Source organism: Maylandia zebra, linkage group LG18, assembly GCF_041146795.1.
Source record: "Maylandia zebra isolate NMK-2024a linkage group LG18, Mzebra_GT3a, whole genome shotgun sequence".
In the NCBI taxonomy this organism is placed as follows: Eukaryota; Metazoa; Chordata; class Actinopteri; order Cichliformes; family Cichlidae; genus Maylandia; species Maylandia zebra.
In genome coordinates this window covers 17,810,296-17,828,475 of record NC_135184.1, presented here as the reverse complement: position 1 = coordinate 17,828,475, position 18,180 = coordinate 17,810,296, and the positions used below count along the sequence as shown (strand labels likewise).

General features: G+C 38.2%; 1 long non-coding RNA gene across 1 annotated transcript; it reads right to left on the bottom strand.

The window, feature by feature from the left end:
* Positions 1-16,086: 16,086 nt before the first annotated feature.
* On the bottom strand, positions 16,087-16,935 carry LOC143413540 (uncharacterized). Its single transcript, XR_013094140.1, has 3 exons — positions 16,808-16,935; positions 16,569-16,694; positions 16,087-16,452 (listed from the first exon to the last, which is right to left on the bottom strand). It is a non-coding gene; the product is annotated as an uncharacterized LOC143413540 (long non-coding RNA).
* Positions 16,936-18,180: the final 1,245 nt, after the last annotated feature.

The following is an 18,180-nucleotide window of genomic DNA, read 5'->3' as shown; positions in this document are numbered from 1 at the left end:
AATGATTTACAGTCAGTGAATATTAAATGGGCCCCTTGCTTTTTTGGACGAGTAACAGTTCCTGACTTAAACTGGTGCAATATCTGCTGGCCACAGTGGTTTCTGTGTAAAAAACAACAACAAAACAAAACAAAAAAACTTTGCATAGCTTAGACGAGGCATTCATGGGGATGCATTTATGAAAGTGCCAGTGACAGTTTTACCCCTGTCTCTGTTGGCTGTGTTGCATTGCCACAAAATGGTTGAAGAGGAGCCTGTCTCTTCAGAAAAACAATACCAGAGTGCTGCAGCACATTACTGTGTCCTCCTGTTGAGTTGTGCTCAGTGATGCTGTTTATTTAGGTTAGCTAAGTACCCTGTTCCTCTTATGTCAGTTGCTCACTGGCTGAAACTGAAAGCTGTTGAAAGGCTGTGAAAAATTCATCCAAGTTAGACTCCTGGGTCCCATGCTGAGCTGAAAAGCTGATTGAAGAAAAAAAAAAAAACAGTATAATTATCCTCATCAAGGAAAGTGCCTATTCTGTATTTATGTTCCAAAAAACAGTCTTACTGAGAATGCGCCAATAATCCCCCTCTTTCCTTTATAGTGTCATATACTTCCTTTAAACTTAAAAAAAAAGCTACACTGCCTTTGGATAGCTTGAAGTTTTCACCTAACTGTAAACCTTTGAACTGCGTTAAAATCTTTAGTCAGATCAAAAAAGGTTGTGCTCTACCAGACACTCCAATATATTGTAATCATGCATTTCCACCCTCGTGTTTAGACGCCTCTTTTGAGGTCTGGACACAGAAAGGTATTATTACTCTCAAAGACGTATATATTGACAGGCAGTTTGCATCATTTACTCAGTTGCAAAACAAGTTCTCTCTCCCTGCGTCACATTTTTTTCACTATTTACAGATAAGAAACTATGTTCGTCAGAGTATTCTTAATTTTCCATCTCTTCTGGAAGAGGGGTCAATTTTTACACTCCTTCTGAGTTCCCCGGATTCTAAAAAGTTGGTTTCTGGTTTTGTGAAAGCTTTTTCTGAGTATTTAAATTTTAAATCTGACTTTTTGAAGATGGCATGGGGGGAACTTGGTTTGCAAATAATTTGATGTGTGGCAGCCATTTTTAGACCATGTATTAAAACAAAGTCCTGTTTGATCGATCACCAATAACTCAGCCTACCACCTTAGAGTTTTATTTCTGTTTATTGCCAGTGTTGATGTAGTATTTTTGTCTTTGCAGTGTAATCTTTTGTCTTATTTGTGTGTTTTAGCCCTTGCTGTTGTGTTGTCTGTTTTTTTTGTTTGTTTTTTTGTGTGTCTCTTTTTTCCTTATATCAAAAAATCTCAATAAACATACTTTAAAAAAACTGTAAACCTACTACGGTGGCCCTGAGAGGCCAAACGGACTGCAACTTCAGAAAACACTTGCAAAAAGAAAAACGCTGCAAAAAGAAAAATGCTGCAAAAAGAAAAACGCTGCAAAAAGAAAAATGCTGCAAAAAGAAAAACGCTGCAAAAGCACACACAACACAACGGAAATAGGAAAAAAGACAACGGAAATGTTTCTGGGGAGACAATAACCGGACGGACCAGTTGCACGAACCAAAACATGCTAACAAGTGCACTGGGACTGGGCAGAGCGACTGGGAGACACTTCAAAGAACTGGAGCGGCCAAAGAGTAAACTTTCAAAAGTAAGTTCTGAATATTATGTCACTTATTTATGTGCAAATGTTTAATAATGAGGAACATTAAAACATTACTGTTGGCCACATGCTGGCAAAGTTATGTTTCATTAGCGATGTTTGTACTTTCAGCATTTACTTTGTTTTAAAGCCTTTACTTTATACGCCGTTAGATAGTCAACCTTAATCTTACAGAGAATCTGATGATTTTGTGGATAATTAAAGTCAGTCATATATCCACAAACACAACAAGCTGAAAGTCAGTGATGCTGCTCGGTTTGCAGTCCTGAATATCACGGCACAAGCAGGATTCACTGCACTGTTAATGTTAGCTATGTTATATTGCTGCCTCTGTTCGGTGGTGTCAGCCAAACGGACTTTAACGTGTGTTTGAACGAGCTGACGGTTCACTCGTTAAGCTGAAAGAAAGATGCTTTAATCACAGGAGTCACACATATGTCCACTGTACCATCTGGGAACTCTTCTTGTTTAGCACTCGTAATAACACAAACACTAAATCCTCCTGTTTGTAGCAGTGTATACTAGGGCTGCCACAAACGATTATTTTGATAGTCGACTAGTCACCGATTATTTTTACGATTAGTCGACTAATCAGATCATCATCCATTGGACGTAAAACTACAGCTTATTGCACCAGCAGCATCTGCTCTTATATAACTATCATTAGCTTACAGCTTTAAGTGTTTAAGGTCTGTGCTAACTAAAAATAAAGACAAGATGATAGTTTATTAAATTTTAATGAAATTTGCAGATTGTTTCGGTGAAGTTTAATAAACTCCTTGCTATCTAAAATATAACAGGACACCGGAGTATATTCTCGAGCATCTCACACTTCTGATAATCAGTTGTCTGCTTGACGTTTATTCAGCTGTGTAAAAACTATAACTTTAATCTCAGACAAACTGATTTACTCAGGAACAAATAAAATACTAAAAAAAAAAGCCAAACAATAACATTTTAAGTTATCTAAGTGACTCATATATATTTAACCTGAGTAGCGAAAGACGGCGGTGGGTTTGAAAACGATTTGCGGGAGTCCGGTGTTCTCACGGTGCTAGTGAGCCTAGCCCCCGGCTCGCTAACGAGCTAGTGGGTAACAGATGTCTCCGAAAACGTCGGAGCGCTTTTGAAAATATGTGGTGTCCTGATAAACTGAGCAGATATTTGAGGTTTACACAGCTACATTCTCGCCTGAAAATATGTTAAACGTTTATTTTGTGACCGAGAAAGAATAATAAGAGTAACATTAAAACTAACTAGCTGCCGCCATAAAAAGTAAATATTTTAGATAATGTTGACAAATGTAAGACAATCCTAAATAAGTGGTTACAAAGAGACATCACAATTTTTGGAAGAATATTATTAACCAAAATGGATAGTTTATCTAGATTTATATATCCAGCTTACTCTCTATCAATATCGAATAAAGTTATTAAAACAATTAATAGCTTGAATTTTAATTTTATTTGGAGGAATAAGTGCCATTATATATCTAAAGATGATTTGGTTAAACCATACATTGAAGGCGGTGGAAACGCAATTGATTTTGACATAATGAATGGTGTTTTGAAACTTAAATGGTTAAAATCCTTCCTAAATAATCCACACTCCATTTGGTTTTTTATACCAAGTAAGGTCTTTAACACACTAGGGGGTATCGACTTTCTTCTAAAGTGTGACTTTGAAATTACTAAGCTACCTGCTAAACTCTCTGAATTCCATAAACAGGTCCTTCTTTATTGGAAAATGTTATTTAAACATAATTTCACTCCACATAATAGCCCAATTTGGAACAATAGATATATACTGATGAACAGAAAATCTATTTTTATTCAAGATTGGTTATCAAAAGGTGTTTGGGCAATTGCCCATTTTGTAGATGAGGAAGGACATGTTCTAGGACATCAAGATTTTTGCCAAAAGTTTAATATCCAATGTTCTAAAAGTAAATTTAATCGGGTTATAAAATCCATTCCATTGTCACTTAAAAACATAGTTGTAAATGATATAATATATTCTGACATCTCCCCCAAGTTAAGGCAATTATATATAGATGGTATTCGATTTTGTGATGTTAAATGCAACAATAAGTTTCTTAGATCTTCATTAAGGAGTCTTTATTCTCCAAATTTACTTAGACGTAATTACATATTAAAAGATTTCCAAAGGGAAAAAATTGAAAAAATAAGAACTGATTATATCACCTTCCCTATCCCTCCTAAAGGGAAAGAAGTCCAATTTAAAATCTTGAATAAAATTTACCCGACAAATAGACTCCTTAGTGATAGATTCAAAATAGAAACGGGTAATTGTGTATTTTGTGAAACAGAAGAGGAGGATTTGGACCATCTATTCTTTTTGTGCAATTTTATACAAATATTTTGGTTGGATTTTCATACCTGGCTTTATTCCAGTGGGATTCAAATTACCCCATTTACCTTAAATATGATAATGTTTGGAGTGTTTTTGAAAGAAAAGAAAGCTAATTATGGTGTTAATGTGTTATTAATCTTGTGTAAGTATTTTATACATAAATGTCGCTTTTTTAAGATTAAACCAACACTGGCTCACTGGAAAAACGACCTAAACCTGTTGGTTAAATCTTTGACTTTAGTTAAAAAGAAAAAGGCTGCTTTTTTTGTTTCCTTTGTAGAAGATTTTGATTTAGTGAGTTAATAATCTGTTAATTTATGTGACCCCATCTTTATATTTTATTTTCACTATATATGAAAGTTGCTAATATGTAAGAAATGTTTATTCTCTGAATCTGTAATATATGGTGCATTTTGTTTGTATGTTTATATTACTAATAAAAAAAAAAAATAAAAAAAAAAAAAAACTAGCTGCCGCCATTGTTGGAGACTGCGCTGGGCCACGCTATGAATTCTGGGACACAGCTGCTTCTTCTTCTTCTTCGGGGTTTAACGGTAGCTGGCATCCTTGTACATGCAATGCTGCCATCTTCTGTTTCAGTCCGTTATTACACTCTTAAATCCTGCCACTTATTCCTGCGTCTTTTGTGATCTTACAAAGCTTCAAACGACGCGTCGACTATTAAATCAGTCGTCGACGATTTTGATAGTCGACGTAATCGCGACTAGTCGACAAATCGTGGCAGCCCTAGTGTATACACCTGAGACTGTCACCTGTCTGTCTGTCGTGCACTCTCTCTCTGTTTCTTTCTCTCTGATTGTGTAATAAAAGTATGAACATGTGTTTATAAGTTACACTTGTGTTTGAATCCTGCAGCTTATCACACATTTGATTTCCATGTGTGACAACTGCAAGTGTCCAGAGTGAGGACAGACTGAAGGACCCACTGCTGCACATCATCTGTGAGGCTTTGCACCCCTGATGATCCACCAGGACAAACTCAGCAGTGTGTGAGGAAGAGGAGGAGGAAGAGCCAGCAGCAGCTGACAGATGGAGAGAATAGACAGACTGTTCCCTGTTTGTGAAGGACTGCTAGAAAAGTTTAACATAGCTAATTGTCTGTCCTGAATCAGTCTTATTAGGTAATGTTCAAATAATGTTATCATCCCAGTGTTTTCAGTGTGGGAGAAAGTACTCAGGGCCTTCAAGTTACACACTATGAAAGGCAGCAACAAGTTTAATGTTCAGAAACCTAAAGTATGTATCAGCAGCAGAATGGAGCTAAAAATAAATCTTTGTTTCAGTTCTATGAAGCTTTGAGTATTTTTGGATTAGTAGCACTGCTGTGTTTGTTGCATCATATTGCTGTAATTTTTTATATGCTTTATATATTCTGAGTTAAGTTGATCTATAGCGTTACATCATATTCTATAAGGATGTTATGTGTTTGTATACTTTCTGCTAGGGCTGGTCAATTAATCAAATTTTAATCACGATTACGATCTGGGCTTTCAACGATCATTAAAAATGACTGAGCCGATTATTAGCCCCTCCCTCATTTATCCGCGACACCTTAAAGGCCGGTCCGTGAAAATATTGTCGGGCATAAACCGGTCCGTGGAGCAAAAAAGGGTGGAGACCGCTGATTAAGAGCACCCGAGGGAAGCTCGGAAAGCTAAGCAGAAGTTATTTGGAGAGGACAGTGACTGCCGTTGGTTGAAAAGAGAGGTAAAAAAAACTTGTGTTGCACACTATTTTATATTATTTTTTAAAGTCATTATTCAATACGTTGTTATTGTTAACCCTTTAAAGCCAGTCAGAGCAGCACGCTCCGTTTTGTGTAACTATTTTTAAATCCCTGTAGAACCTGAACCGTGTAAGCTAGCGCAATAATTTGTTTTGCATATGAAACCGGAGGAGTTGTACTTACATCTTATGCCATCAGCTTGTCCTCGGTCACGGTTTCCTTCCACATATAGCTTTGCAAAAATTGCGTAAAAAGCTCTTGCAGGAACAAAAACATAATATTCCAGAAACACGCTTTGCCGATCCGATCAGCTGTTCGTAACACTTCCCACAGCAGTGAAACAGACATCAGCGCGAACTATCGCATGTCCGCCATTTCCTGCCCGAAACTGGAAGTGACGTCATTTTCGCAGAAAATGTAGTTTTTTACTTGTAGGCCTTAAAAACCTATACTGGTCATGTTTGACTTTCCTGAATAGTTTCTGGGATGCTTAGAACTCAAATTGCACTGCTGGAAATATTTTATTTTGATGCACATGCTGTTTTCTTTGCAAATTTGCGTCATAGGATTGTTTTTTCGTTTTTCCTGCAGTATATAAAAATTGGTGTATCTCCAAAATAAAACTATGAAGGCACTCAAAATAAATTTCCTGTTGTTGTAAACTATTTTTTGCAACTTTTTTGTATTTAAAGTTTTGAGGGATAAACCTCTTAAATTTCTCCAAGTAGAAATATATGTAAAAAACAAAACAAAAACGATTTTCAATTTTTTTGTAGTTTTTTGCAATTAATGTAATTACTATGGACTTAATGCATACATATTATTAAAATATGGGCTATAACAGTTGTATAGCAACTTGAAATGCTCCCACAAATGGCACTACAACATGTAAAAAAATAATATAAGCTCTGGCGGACTTGGTTCTATAGTAGGTCATAAGGGTTAAATAAATATCGTCAAATAATCGAGATCTCAATTTCAGTGAAAATAATCGTGATTATCATTTTTGCCATAATCGAGCAGCCCTACTTTCTGCCCAGTTTGACCCATTTAACAGAAGTCAGCCTGTTTAAGGCTCTGATATCTATTCTGTATGACTTAAAGCAGTTAAGATAAGATAAGATAACTCTTTATTGTCATTGCACAGTCATACATAGTACAGTAGTACAATGAAATTGGAAAAACTGTCCTATGTCGGCACTACATATAACACAACACGACACGATATGACACATCACAACGTAACAAACAACACAACACAGTATATTAACTTAGTATAAAAAAGAAGAATAAGTGTATGTGTATTGCACACTGTTATTATTGCACATTAATTATTATTGCACCTTGTTATAAATATAAATATTATTGTTATCGTTTTAAACATTGTAAACTCCCCCTAAAAAGTCCAGGGAGGTATCCAGTCAGGTCAGCTATTTACATTGATCAGGGCTATTGCCCTGTTGTAAAAGCTGTCCTTGAGTCTATTTGTTCGGGACCTCAGCAGCCTGAACCTCCTGCCAGACGGCAGCAGCTTAAACACCCGGTGTCCTGGGTGTGTGCAGTCCCGTAGGATGCTGCGTGCCCTCTTGAGACAGCGAGTGCTGTACAGGTCCTTCAGGGAGGGAAGAGGATGTCCAATGATTTTTTGGGCCATGTTGATGACCCTCTGGAGTGCCTTTCTGTGTGCTGTGGTGCAGCTGGAGAACCACACACCGATGCAATATGTCAGCACACTTTCAATGGAGCAGCGGTAGAAGACGGTCAGCAGCTCCTTCTTCAGGTCCATTTTTCTGAGGATTCTCAGAAAGTGGAGACGCTGTTGGGCCTTCTTTAAAACCGCAGCGGTGTTAGAGCTCCATTGGAGGTCTGTGTCTATGTGCACACCCAGAAACTTGAAACTGGAGACCCTTTCCACGCACTCCCCGTTGATGCTGACAGGCTGCAGCTCGGACTTATGGTTATGACAGGGTCTGATTTTCTCACCCAATAAAAGAATATTTCATATATCAGTCCACTCTTCATTCTATCAGAAACAGTTATCACAGTTCGTACATTTGCTTTTTCCACACATATTGAGCCAAATTTAGTAATGCCAACATATTAAAAGAACAATATTTGTCTCTTATATATAATACATCTATATATACACTGTCACAGATACTTGTCTTTAAGTGAAGATTTAAGGTGAAGGGAAATATAAATAAATGCAACTTGAATCTTTACTGAAGCTCAGTGTTTGGCACAGAGTTCATGTTCACTGCTGTAATAACTAATAATGATTAATATAATATTGGCCATATTATATTTACATTACCAAAGTGAGATGAACAACATTAGCTAATTGTTATTTACTAGCTAATCTTAAATGACTGTTCAGTACAGAAATGAAGCCCAAAAATCATGTTTTACAGTCCTGTGGTCTCAGCCTCAGATACTTATCAAATCACACAGAGCTCATGTAGAAACAAATGTACAAAATATGTTCTCCTTCATTTCTGTCAAACAAAGCTGTATGAAACGTTTCCAGCTGTTAGTATCATGGTTGCTAGGCAACCTGGGCAGCGTGACAGAGGCTAGACCAGGGGTGTCAAACTCAAATACGCAGTGGGCCAAAATTCAAAACTGGAACAAAGTCGTGGGCTAACATTAATATTTATTGAAAAAAAAAATCTTCCTCCAGATATAAGAATGAATCTTTTTTTATGGACTCAAATAAGTTTTGCTGGAAAACTGAATATGGAACAAGAAAAGCTTAATACTAAACAATATATATATTAGCTGTATAATACCAGTAGGCCAGCTCTAATAGTAATTTGGTATGGCTTCGTGGGCCAAATGTAATTAGGCTGCGGGCCAGAGTTTGACACCTATGGGCTAGACCGTCCCATCTCACAAGCCTACAAGCCTCACACTTCCGGCCTTAGCGGTCTTTGAGTGCGGCCCTTGAGGACCGTTAAGGCTGCGTACTTTAAGGCTGCAGACCCTGAATTGGGAAACAGTCCCTGAATTGGGATACAGCCATACATACATGTTTTGGTTCGTGCAACTGGTCCGTCCGGTTATTGTCTCCCCAGAAACATTTCCGTTGTCTTTTTCCTATTTCCGTTGTGTTGTGTGTGCTTTTGCAGCGTTTTTCTTTTTGCAGCGTTTTTTTCTTTTTGCAGCATTTTTCTTTTTGCAGCATTTTTCTTTTTGCAAGTGTTTTCTGAAGTTGCAGTCCGTTTGGCCTCTCAGGGCCACCGTAGTAAACCTTTAGTATCTGATATTGCAATAATAGAAACTGTATATAAATCTTTTTGATTATTGCAATAATGTAAAACAGAGTGTCCTTGAGCAACAAACATTAATGCAATCAAAGTGTTGCATTTCTCTCTTTGGAGTAGTGGTGACTATGGATTCACTAAATGGCTGGACTGTCAGTATTATAATAAGAAAGTTCTATTTCATCTTTTCTTGACCTTTTATTTGAATACTCCCTCTGAGTGTGTGCTTTACAGCAAAATCAATAAGTGCGTCACTGTGGTCTTTGTTTCCATGCACAACAACTGCCAGTGGCTACAAGCTGTGCTCAGCATGCTATGTACCATAATTCAGTAATTTGTTTACATCTGCAATGACCAGGTGAAATAACACAATTATATGGAATTAGAATCACATAAAACAGAGGATTCCCCTGGGCTGGAAAATCAATCAATAAGGCTTATAAATGTTAAGCAGCAATAGCAGAAGTGTTAACACCTACATGATGGTTTCAGGTAGAGTAACACTCTGTTGAACAATGTTCTAATCAAAACAAGTGGGCAAGACACTGCGTCTAATAACATGTTTAGATGTTTTTTTCCAAACAATAACTTTATGTCTGCCTGTGCATCATTAGTCTTGTTATTGCTTAGGCATAAACATATAGATAGAAAGATGAAGTTAAGACATTTGTATATCATAACATAAGAAATAATATGGAGGTTAAAATAAATGTTTAATATCTGATATGTGAGTTTTTGTGAATTTTTGAGACCTCTATGTCATTAATGTTATTTTTCTTTTCATGGGTTTTTATATTTGTGTGTGTGTCTATCTATCTATCTATCTATCTATCTATCTATCTATCTATCTATCTATCTATCTATCTATCTATCTATCTATCTATATATATATATATATAAATTAGGGTAAGAAAAATAGGATATAGAGTTCTTTTTAACTGATGTTACAGAGACTCTGGTGACAACTTGTTTTAGATGTGTAATATAGCATGCAATATCACTACAAGAAGTAGCACTATAAATAAGTCAGCAGTGAAGCAGCATTCCTAAGTAATGATGACATAATACTATGGAAAATGCATGCCTTGTCCAAACTAATACTAGTAACAGGGTTCAGTATTGCACCAGTTGTGATTAAATTTAGTCAGCAAATCAGTCAGAACCTTTAGCTGTCCTTTAGCAGTGCTAAAGTCACTGGAAATATTGAGAGGGCCTAGCTTTGCATAGTTCTTCTTCTTGCATGTTTTAAGAGACGCTGTAATAAAGTGACCTTAATTCAGCATCACACATCACATACTATCTATGAGCTCAAATTGTGGTCATAAATATTTGGTAGTTGGAAATCAGACTGTACTGTTTATATCTTTGAGGTTCATTCTATATTTTCTATTTTCATTCGTATATTCCGTCTTTTATTGTAATATATAAATATGTAATAATTTGTGTAGTGGTAACATTCTTTGGAACAATAGGTTGGAGATTTGAATCCCGTCCAGGGCCCAAGGTTGGATCCCCCCATGTAACCCAAGCCTACCTCAGACTATCAAAAGGCAACATTGCAGAATTCGAGGACAGCTACAAGTACCTTTGATTACCACAGGCAAATAGGAACCACAAAGGAGGTTGCTAGGAAAATACATGCAGAGAGCAAGGTAAGTCCTGAGGAGTCATCTGAATGGGAAGAACAAAATCCAGGCAATTTCCACCTACGCCCTGACAGCCACCTGATACCCGGAAGGGATACTAAACAGGCCAAAGGAGGAGATAGAAGCTACTGCCATCAAGACAAGAAAGTTCCCTACCATGCATGGAGATTTCACCCTAAGTCTAGCACCCTAGGATTGTACGCTAAGTGGAAGAAAGCGGGCTAGTGAGTGTCAGAACCACTATCCATGATGAATCAGCACAGATCCATGAGCTTAATGCTTAGTGAATACTAGGGGTGCAACGATATTCGTATCGATATTGAACCGTTCGATACAGTGCTTTCGGTTCGGTACGCATATGTATCGAACAATACAACATTTGTAATTTATTTTATCAACTTTCCTTCCGACGATGCTGTCTGTGTTGAGCGCTCAGTGAATCTGCGTTCGACTACTCCGCCTAGGCTGCACTGTCGAGCGCAGATCCACTGAGCACTCAACACAGACAGCATAGTCAGAAGGAAGAGCGCAGGGCAAGCTAGCAAGACACATGGACCTCCCCCACCCTCATTCAGATCTGGCGTTTGGAATTATTTTGGTTTTCATGTGACGTATGACCCTGAAGGTAAGCGAGTCATGGACTAAAGTAAAACAGTATGTTGGATGTGCCATGCAATGCTCAATTACATGGGTGGGAACTAGTGTGTTAGCGCAGTTAGCTCGTTAACGTGTTGGCCGTCTAGCCCCACACACGGGGCGATCGGCGGTAGCTCGTTAACGGAGATTTGCCGTGTTGTGGCGTTAAGGTCATTTCAACGAGATTAACCTGAAAGCACTAGTGGGAACACAACAAATATGACTGCACATTTACGCAGACATCATCCTAGTGCAAAGACAAGTGGAAGCAGACAAAAAAAAGCAAGCATGCTACTAACTTTAGCCGAGTCATTTAGACAGCTGTTAGCACATGATTCTCCTTATGCTGCTGAGAATATAGCCCAGAAGAAGCGGATAGTATAGCTTTTATTTTGGAAAGAGACATTTCTCTGTAATAAACTCTCTTTTCCAAAGATGAGTGATTCCTCAATCAGATACAGGGCTTGCAATATCGCTAGCCTGACGTCCCGGAGCTAGCGATTTTTTTCAGTCGGGCTACCAAAATCTATCTCTGCCCTGCCCGTCGGGCTATTGTAGGAAGGAAAAATATATGTCAATGCTTTTGCATTCTTTCAGAAATGTAGCTGGGTAATTATGTCATTGGCATAGGTGAGCCACTGTCAATATGTGACATATTGAAATCGCGTTTGAATTTGCGCTTGTTTTTTTGCTTTCACTTTGCAATTGCGCGAACTGTGTATAGAGAGCGACAGCACTGATCTGTGAGTGATGATAATTTGTGCACCAATTCCTCTGACATCGTCTTATTAATCGTTAGCTTACTATGCAAACATGACAAGTGAAATCTCCCGCAGCTTAAACATGTGAGAGGTTGATCGCGCAGAGAATCGCTGAGCTTATGTGAGTCCGTGTGTAAAAGCATTTCAGTTCTGCTGAGCCAAATAAGACAGGTCAGGGTGAAGAAGTGACAGCCAAAGAAAAGCTTACCACAAAACGGAGAAGTTATGACAAATCAGACTATAAGGCAAAAAGAAAGTGCAGCTTTATGGTTTCACGGACAAAAGAATTTCTGTGGCTGCAATATGACGAGCTATATAACCAGGGCTGCACATAAGTGGTCCGCAGGTGCGCATTCGCTGTCAAAATAAAAAAACACGCACAAGGGTTAGGGTTAAATTTAAAAACTGTACTTTTGAGTTAAAATATATATTTATAATTTTAATAAATGACAAATTAAAAAGGCATGAACATTTTTTTTGTATCGAAAAAATATCGAACCATGACACCAAAGTATCGAACCGAACCGAACCGTGAATTTTGTGTATCGTTGCACCCCTAGTGAATACCTCAGGAAGCAAAAACCCAAGATAGAAGGTGGAGGAAGAAAAGGAACCATCTTGGAAGGACAGGACCCCGCACAGCATGTGCCATCAGCACATAGTATAAGTAGCTGATATCGCCGGAGAAAGCTGGTCTGAAGGACAGCACACATTACACTAATTATGGCAGCACAAGAACAAATTCTAAGTACAAGATCGCTAGAGGCTGAGGTCTACCAGACAAGATCCCAGGTGCAGGCTGTGTACGGATGCCCTTGAGACAATCCAGCACATAACAGTAGGGTGTAAGACGCTAGCATTCAGGATATACATGGAAGAGCATAACCAAATGGCTCTCAAAGTATGCAGGAATATTTGTTCCAAGTGGAAGTCTCGAGGTTAAAAGCCCCCTAGGATAGTTGAGAAAGACCAAGCTGAGATCATATGGGACTTCCAGATAGAAAAGGACAAAACTGTGATGGCTAACCAGACAGTACTGGTAGACAAGCAGAGGAAGAAGGCCATAATGATAGATCAGAAAGATAATCTATGAGTCCCGTATCCATTTTTCTTATAAAAAAATGTTTCTGTTAAAAATGATTGTGAAGTAGTCACTTCCTGTGAGTCGCGGGAACCGGAAGTTGTGCGCGGGAGAGACAAGACAGAACGGTAACACGGCAGACTTCGGAATCTACAACTTTTCTGCTGCTGGTTTTACAAGACGTACACGGTAAAAACATTATGCTGGTTAATTTGTTAAGCACTTGTGCACTTTGTGAAAAGAAATAAGTGGCTGAGATGGATGTCATGTGTGCTATTGATATTATTTTACTTGTTTCTAGTTATTCCTCTCCATGATTGTGAAAGGAATAAAAAAGAATTGTGGACATCAGTATGAAGCGTGGAATCTTTTGACCAGAATAGATACACAAGATCTCTGTTCAGAAGAGCACAGTTCTAAGAACAGCAAAGATTCTGTGCAGGACCCTCAAGCTCCTCTCTTGCTCGAGAACCCGAAATTTGCTTGTATTGATAACAAAGCAAAAATGGTGTATTCAAATTAGTGCTTTCAGCGTTAATCTCCTTAAAACGACGTTAACGTCTTAACCGCATTAATGCAGCGAATCTCCGTTAGTGAGTTCACGCTGATCGCCCCATGCGTGGGTCTGTACAAGCGCGTTAATGAGCTAATGCGTTGATGCCGTGCAGCCCCACGCACGGGGCGATCCGCACTAACTCGCTAACGGAGATTTGCCATGTTAATACAGTTATGGCGTTAACGTCATTTTAACGAGATTAACGCTGACAGCACTAATTTAAAAAAAATTAAGGTTCTATGATGTTGCTGTATCCCTATTTAGCTTTCCCAAGCTTTAATAATTGTGTTGACTAGACTAAGAGCACTGCTATATTTGCAGTTCAAAACACAGTATAACCCAGTCAGATTCAGTGCTACTATCCAGCCCTAAGCCTTAACAAACTACTCTCTTGCCATCCTTTTTGAGTATGGCATTCTGTAAAATGGACAGTGTTGAATCTTCAAAGACAGCTTTAGTCAGCCTCCCCCTTTAGACAATGACTAGCTCATGACTGGTTAGAAATCAGCATACAGTATGTGCTCATAATTGCATCACATTAACCATGCAAACACCACACAGAGGGAATTCAACCACATTTCTCAAAGATTTAAACATGCATTGAAAAACCAGCCTTTCTTTTTGGATTACATATTTATTTACATTCCACATACTCTCAGGCTGATGTCACTCGCGCTCCTGTTTCACCTTTAAGTAATGATAACCACACATGTTTAGCCCTGTGTCATTAGCATGCATTTTAGACAACTAGCTCCATGCAGACTATCTGACATTTGGGCTCTTAAACCTTCACTGCAGTTTTAAACATGAACGATAATTAAAACATCTGTTCTTGATTTAAAAAAGTGGTGCTAGAGACATGTAGACCGAAGTTCTGGAGCAGTCTCTAGAGCAGTGTGACTTAAACATATGTTTTGAAAAGATATTTTCAGCATAAAGCATTGTAGAAAAATGTTAAAAATATTACAAAACATGCTAATATTTAATGAAAGTAAATGTACAGAGACGAGATTTGCTATGGCAATCAAAACAGGGCTCGCAAAATCGCTAGCCTGACGTCCTGAGGTAGATTTTGGTCGTCCGACCGGAGATATCGCTAGCTCCGGGACGTCGGGCTAGCGATTTTGCGAGCCCTGCAAAAGAAAAAGATCAGTCACATTTATGAAGATAGCACTTATCATCATGTACATGCACAGGAAGAGGAGTATACAAAAACTGTACTCATTTTTTCTTTTCCTTTATTTCATATCTCCTTTTATTTTTTCCCTTTATTGTCCATATATCTAGTAATTACATATGCAGTATATCCAGTCACAGCTTACTCTCTGCACTACTTTGGTATGAAAAGAGTTTGAGCTTGTTTTAAGACATAACCGGTGGATCATTTGGTGCAACAGTGATGGTGTATCCAGAAGATCCAACTCGGCTTGTGAGAGGAGTGAAATCAAAGCAATCTTCTTGGCTTGACTTAAGGAGCTTTCATTTTGTGTAACTGACCTTTCTGTTGGATGATTTGAAACACTGGAAAGAGGAAGATTTCTAAAATTTCCCCCCTAGTTTTAGTTATGTAATGTGCACACCTACAAAATGTGTACGCATTGTGTAACTTAGCAAAGACAAAATTTGAGAGTGGCTGTAAAGTGAAAAGAAAGAAGGAGAAACAATCCTTCAATAAGGGTTAGATAGCTCATCCAACAACACCATAGTCTGACTATACATTGAAATACACTCCATTTAAATCCCACCCATTCCTTCTTCTCAATACTATGTCTAAATTTTTTAAAATCCTGAATAAAAACTTGTTATATGGTATTTAAATAAATAATTAAATACAAAATGTGGCCACACCCTGAAACCAGATTTCTCATAGATGAAAAAAAGTGTTTCGCCCCATAGAAAATTAATATATGTCAAAAAGTTTTGGTACAGAGTCATCAAAATCTATAGTTTATAGACAATACAGTCAAGGCTGGGGCAGACCCCAGCTTAGCTCTTTATGAGACCAGCACAGGATAAATAGTATTGTATCAGATGTGGAGAATATAATAGGAAATCTTTCCTTGAGTATGGTAGGTGTCTTAAAAATCCACATTGTTGCTTTTTCAGTTACTCCAATACTAGGATATTTTACTAGTTAGGTGTTTAAAACTGGCATTTCCAAGACTAAGAGTTAGTTCCAACCTGATGGACTAGACCAAAATAAACAAATTGTAATTGTACAACAATATAAAGCCAACAAGAACCCGAACAAGTCTTAATATCTTTTCTCTTTATCTATTTAGCCGAAGGCATTTGGAGTGTAAGGGTTTGTTGTTTTTGTTGCAAGTGATTTCCTCATCCGTGTGATGACACAAGAGAAATGACAGACAGCACTAACAGCCAGCAATAACAAAGGTGCAAACGGTTTTAGTTTGGAACTACATGATAAATTGAACTCACCTACGAATGCACAGCATGCCTGTCGGAATGACTCTGATCAGCACCTCGTCAGGGAGTGGCTCTACTCTTTTTCTCACATGAGGCATCAGGGTATAAGATGAACTAGCTGCGCTTATTGGGGATGACAAGTCATGTTCACTTTAATTTTTGTAGGCCTTTGTCAAAATGCAAGGAACCTTCAAAAGATTCATCGTTTCCCAGGTTTTTTTTCCTGCAGTATAGGGACTGATTTATTTTTGCCTATTCAGAGAATCTGTTAAAAAAAAAAGACTTTTAAAAATCACTTAATAAAGATTAATGGCAGTATCATATGATGAAGAAATGCCAGTTATGTGGCTTTCTAAATTTCCTGTGACAATAAGTGTCTACCTGTCATAGCTTTCATTATCATATTCACAGTGTTGCCTTCTGGGAGCTGTGAATAACTGATTGATATTAAAGTGTACCCCATACTGGTTTTGAATTCTTTTTTTTCTTCTTCTTTTTTTATGAACCCTGAAAGTCAGACATGATAAAATGCTCTGTGATTGCAGATTGTACCAGGACAAAAAACGTTGAACAGAAGTGTGTGTGAGCATAAGGCAGTTTTACAATTTGCAAATACTCACCAAACAAGCAGCTTGTTGATGAACACCAAAACAAACTGGCCGGCAAAAGCTTCTTTTTTTTTTCTTCTTTTCCTCGCAGCCACTTCAATAATGGCCAGTTAATGGGCTTGCAGCACATCATAAATTGGTTTCATAGCATTGCATTGCTATTAATGTCTGAAAAACAGTTAATCCTGTGATAAATGCAAAATATGCTGTTTATGTTGTAGAAAATTGACTATTTCTAAGCCAGGATTAAACAGTAGATCTGTAATGGGACTACAGCAAAATTTAACACCACAAAACAAATGTAGCTTATTGGGTTGAGATCTGGAAACCAAACTGGCATCTCTGACATTTCAGGAAATGTTTTAAAACGATATGACTCGTCATCTTGCTGGAAGCATTCCTTTTAAAAAACAACGAAAAAAACAAAACAAGTGTGAGCTGTGCAAAAGAAAATGAAATGAATTTTGTCAGAAATGTTTAGGCACGCTGTGTCATTAAAATGTTGCTCAGTTGCCACCAAAGAGACATTGCACCATGAAAGCACCGACAAGCAGCCTGCACAGCCTGCACAGCCTCCATACAAGGATGGACCCATGGTTTCATGTAGTTTATGCTAAATTGTTACCCTGCCGTGACCATGTCTCAACACAAACCGTTATCCTTGTGGCAGAGCATCCCACTGTGCAGTGGTGATGACATCCCCGCTATGGCTTCTCCTCATTTGTTTTGAGTCGACAGAGTGGAACCTAGCATCATGTTTTGCTGCTAGTCCTTCCATTAAGATTTGTCTAGTTGTCTGATTTAAGATGCCCTCCTGCACATCACCCTGGTACGGAATCGTTTTTTTGTGGGCCATCTGTGTGCTTGAACAAATCTTGTCATTCTTCTGTGACCTCGCCTGGCAACGGGGTGTCTTTGTCCACAAACCTGTCACTGACTGGACACTTTCTGTTTGCTCATAGGTTTTGCTCACGTCACTGTGCCGGTTAAACTAAAGCTACCGTAGTGAGTAAACTTCCCTGAATGGTGAAGGTGTTTATGCTGGAATTAGCACATGTGGGATCACACATCACACCGCATTCAGAGTTCCTTAGATCATATCCTGCCCTTTCTACGGTTTAGTCAAACAGTAACTGAACCTTTCAACTCTGTTTGCATGCTTCACACTCATGCATTATTAATGTACATCATGACTCACTGTCTGGAGGAACAAGCTGTTTGTGTTTCTGAGAATGTGTTCTTAATAAAGTGGGTACCATGTGTACTAGAGACCTTTTCTACCAACCCTGCCATAAAAAAATCTAGGCACATTGAATTTTAAAACTTACCTTGGGGGCTCTACCTTTTTAAATGTTTACAGAGTATCTTAGAGCTTTGTTCGACCT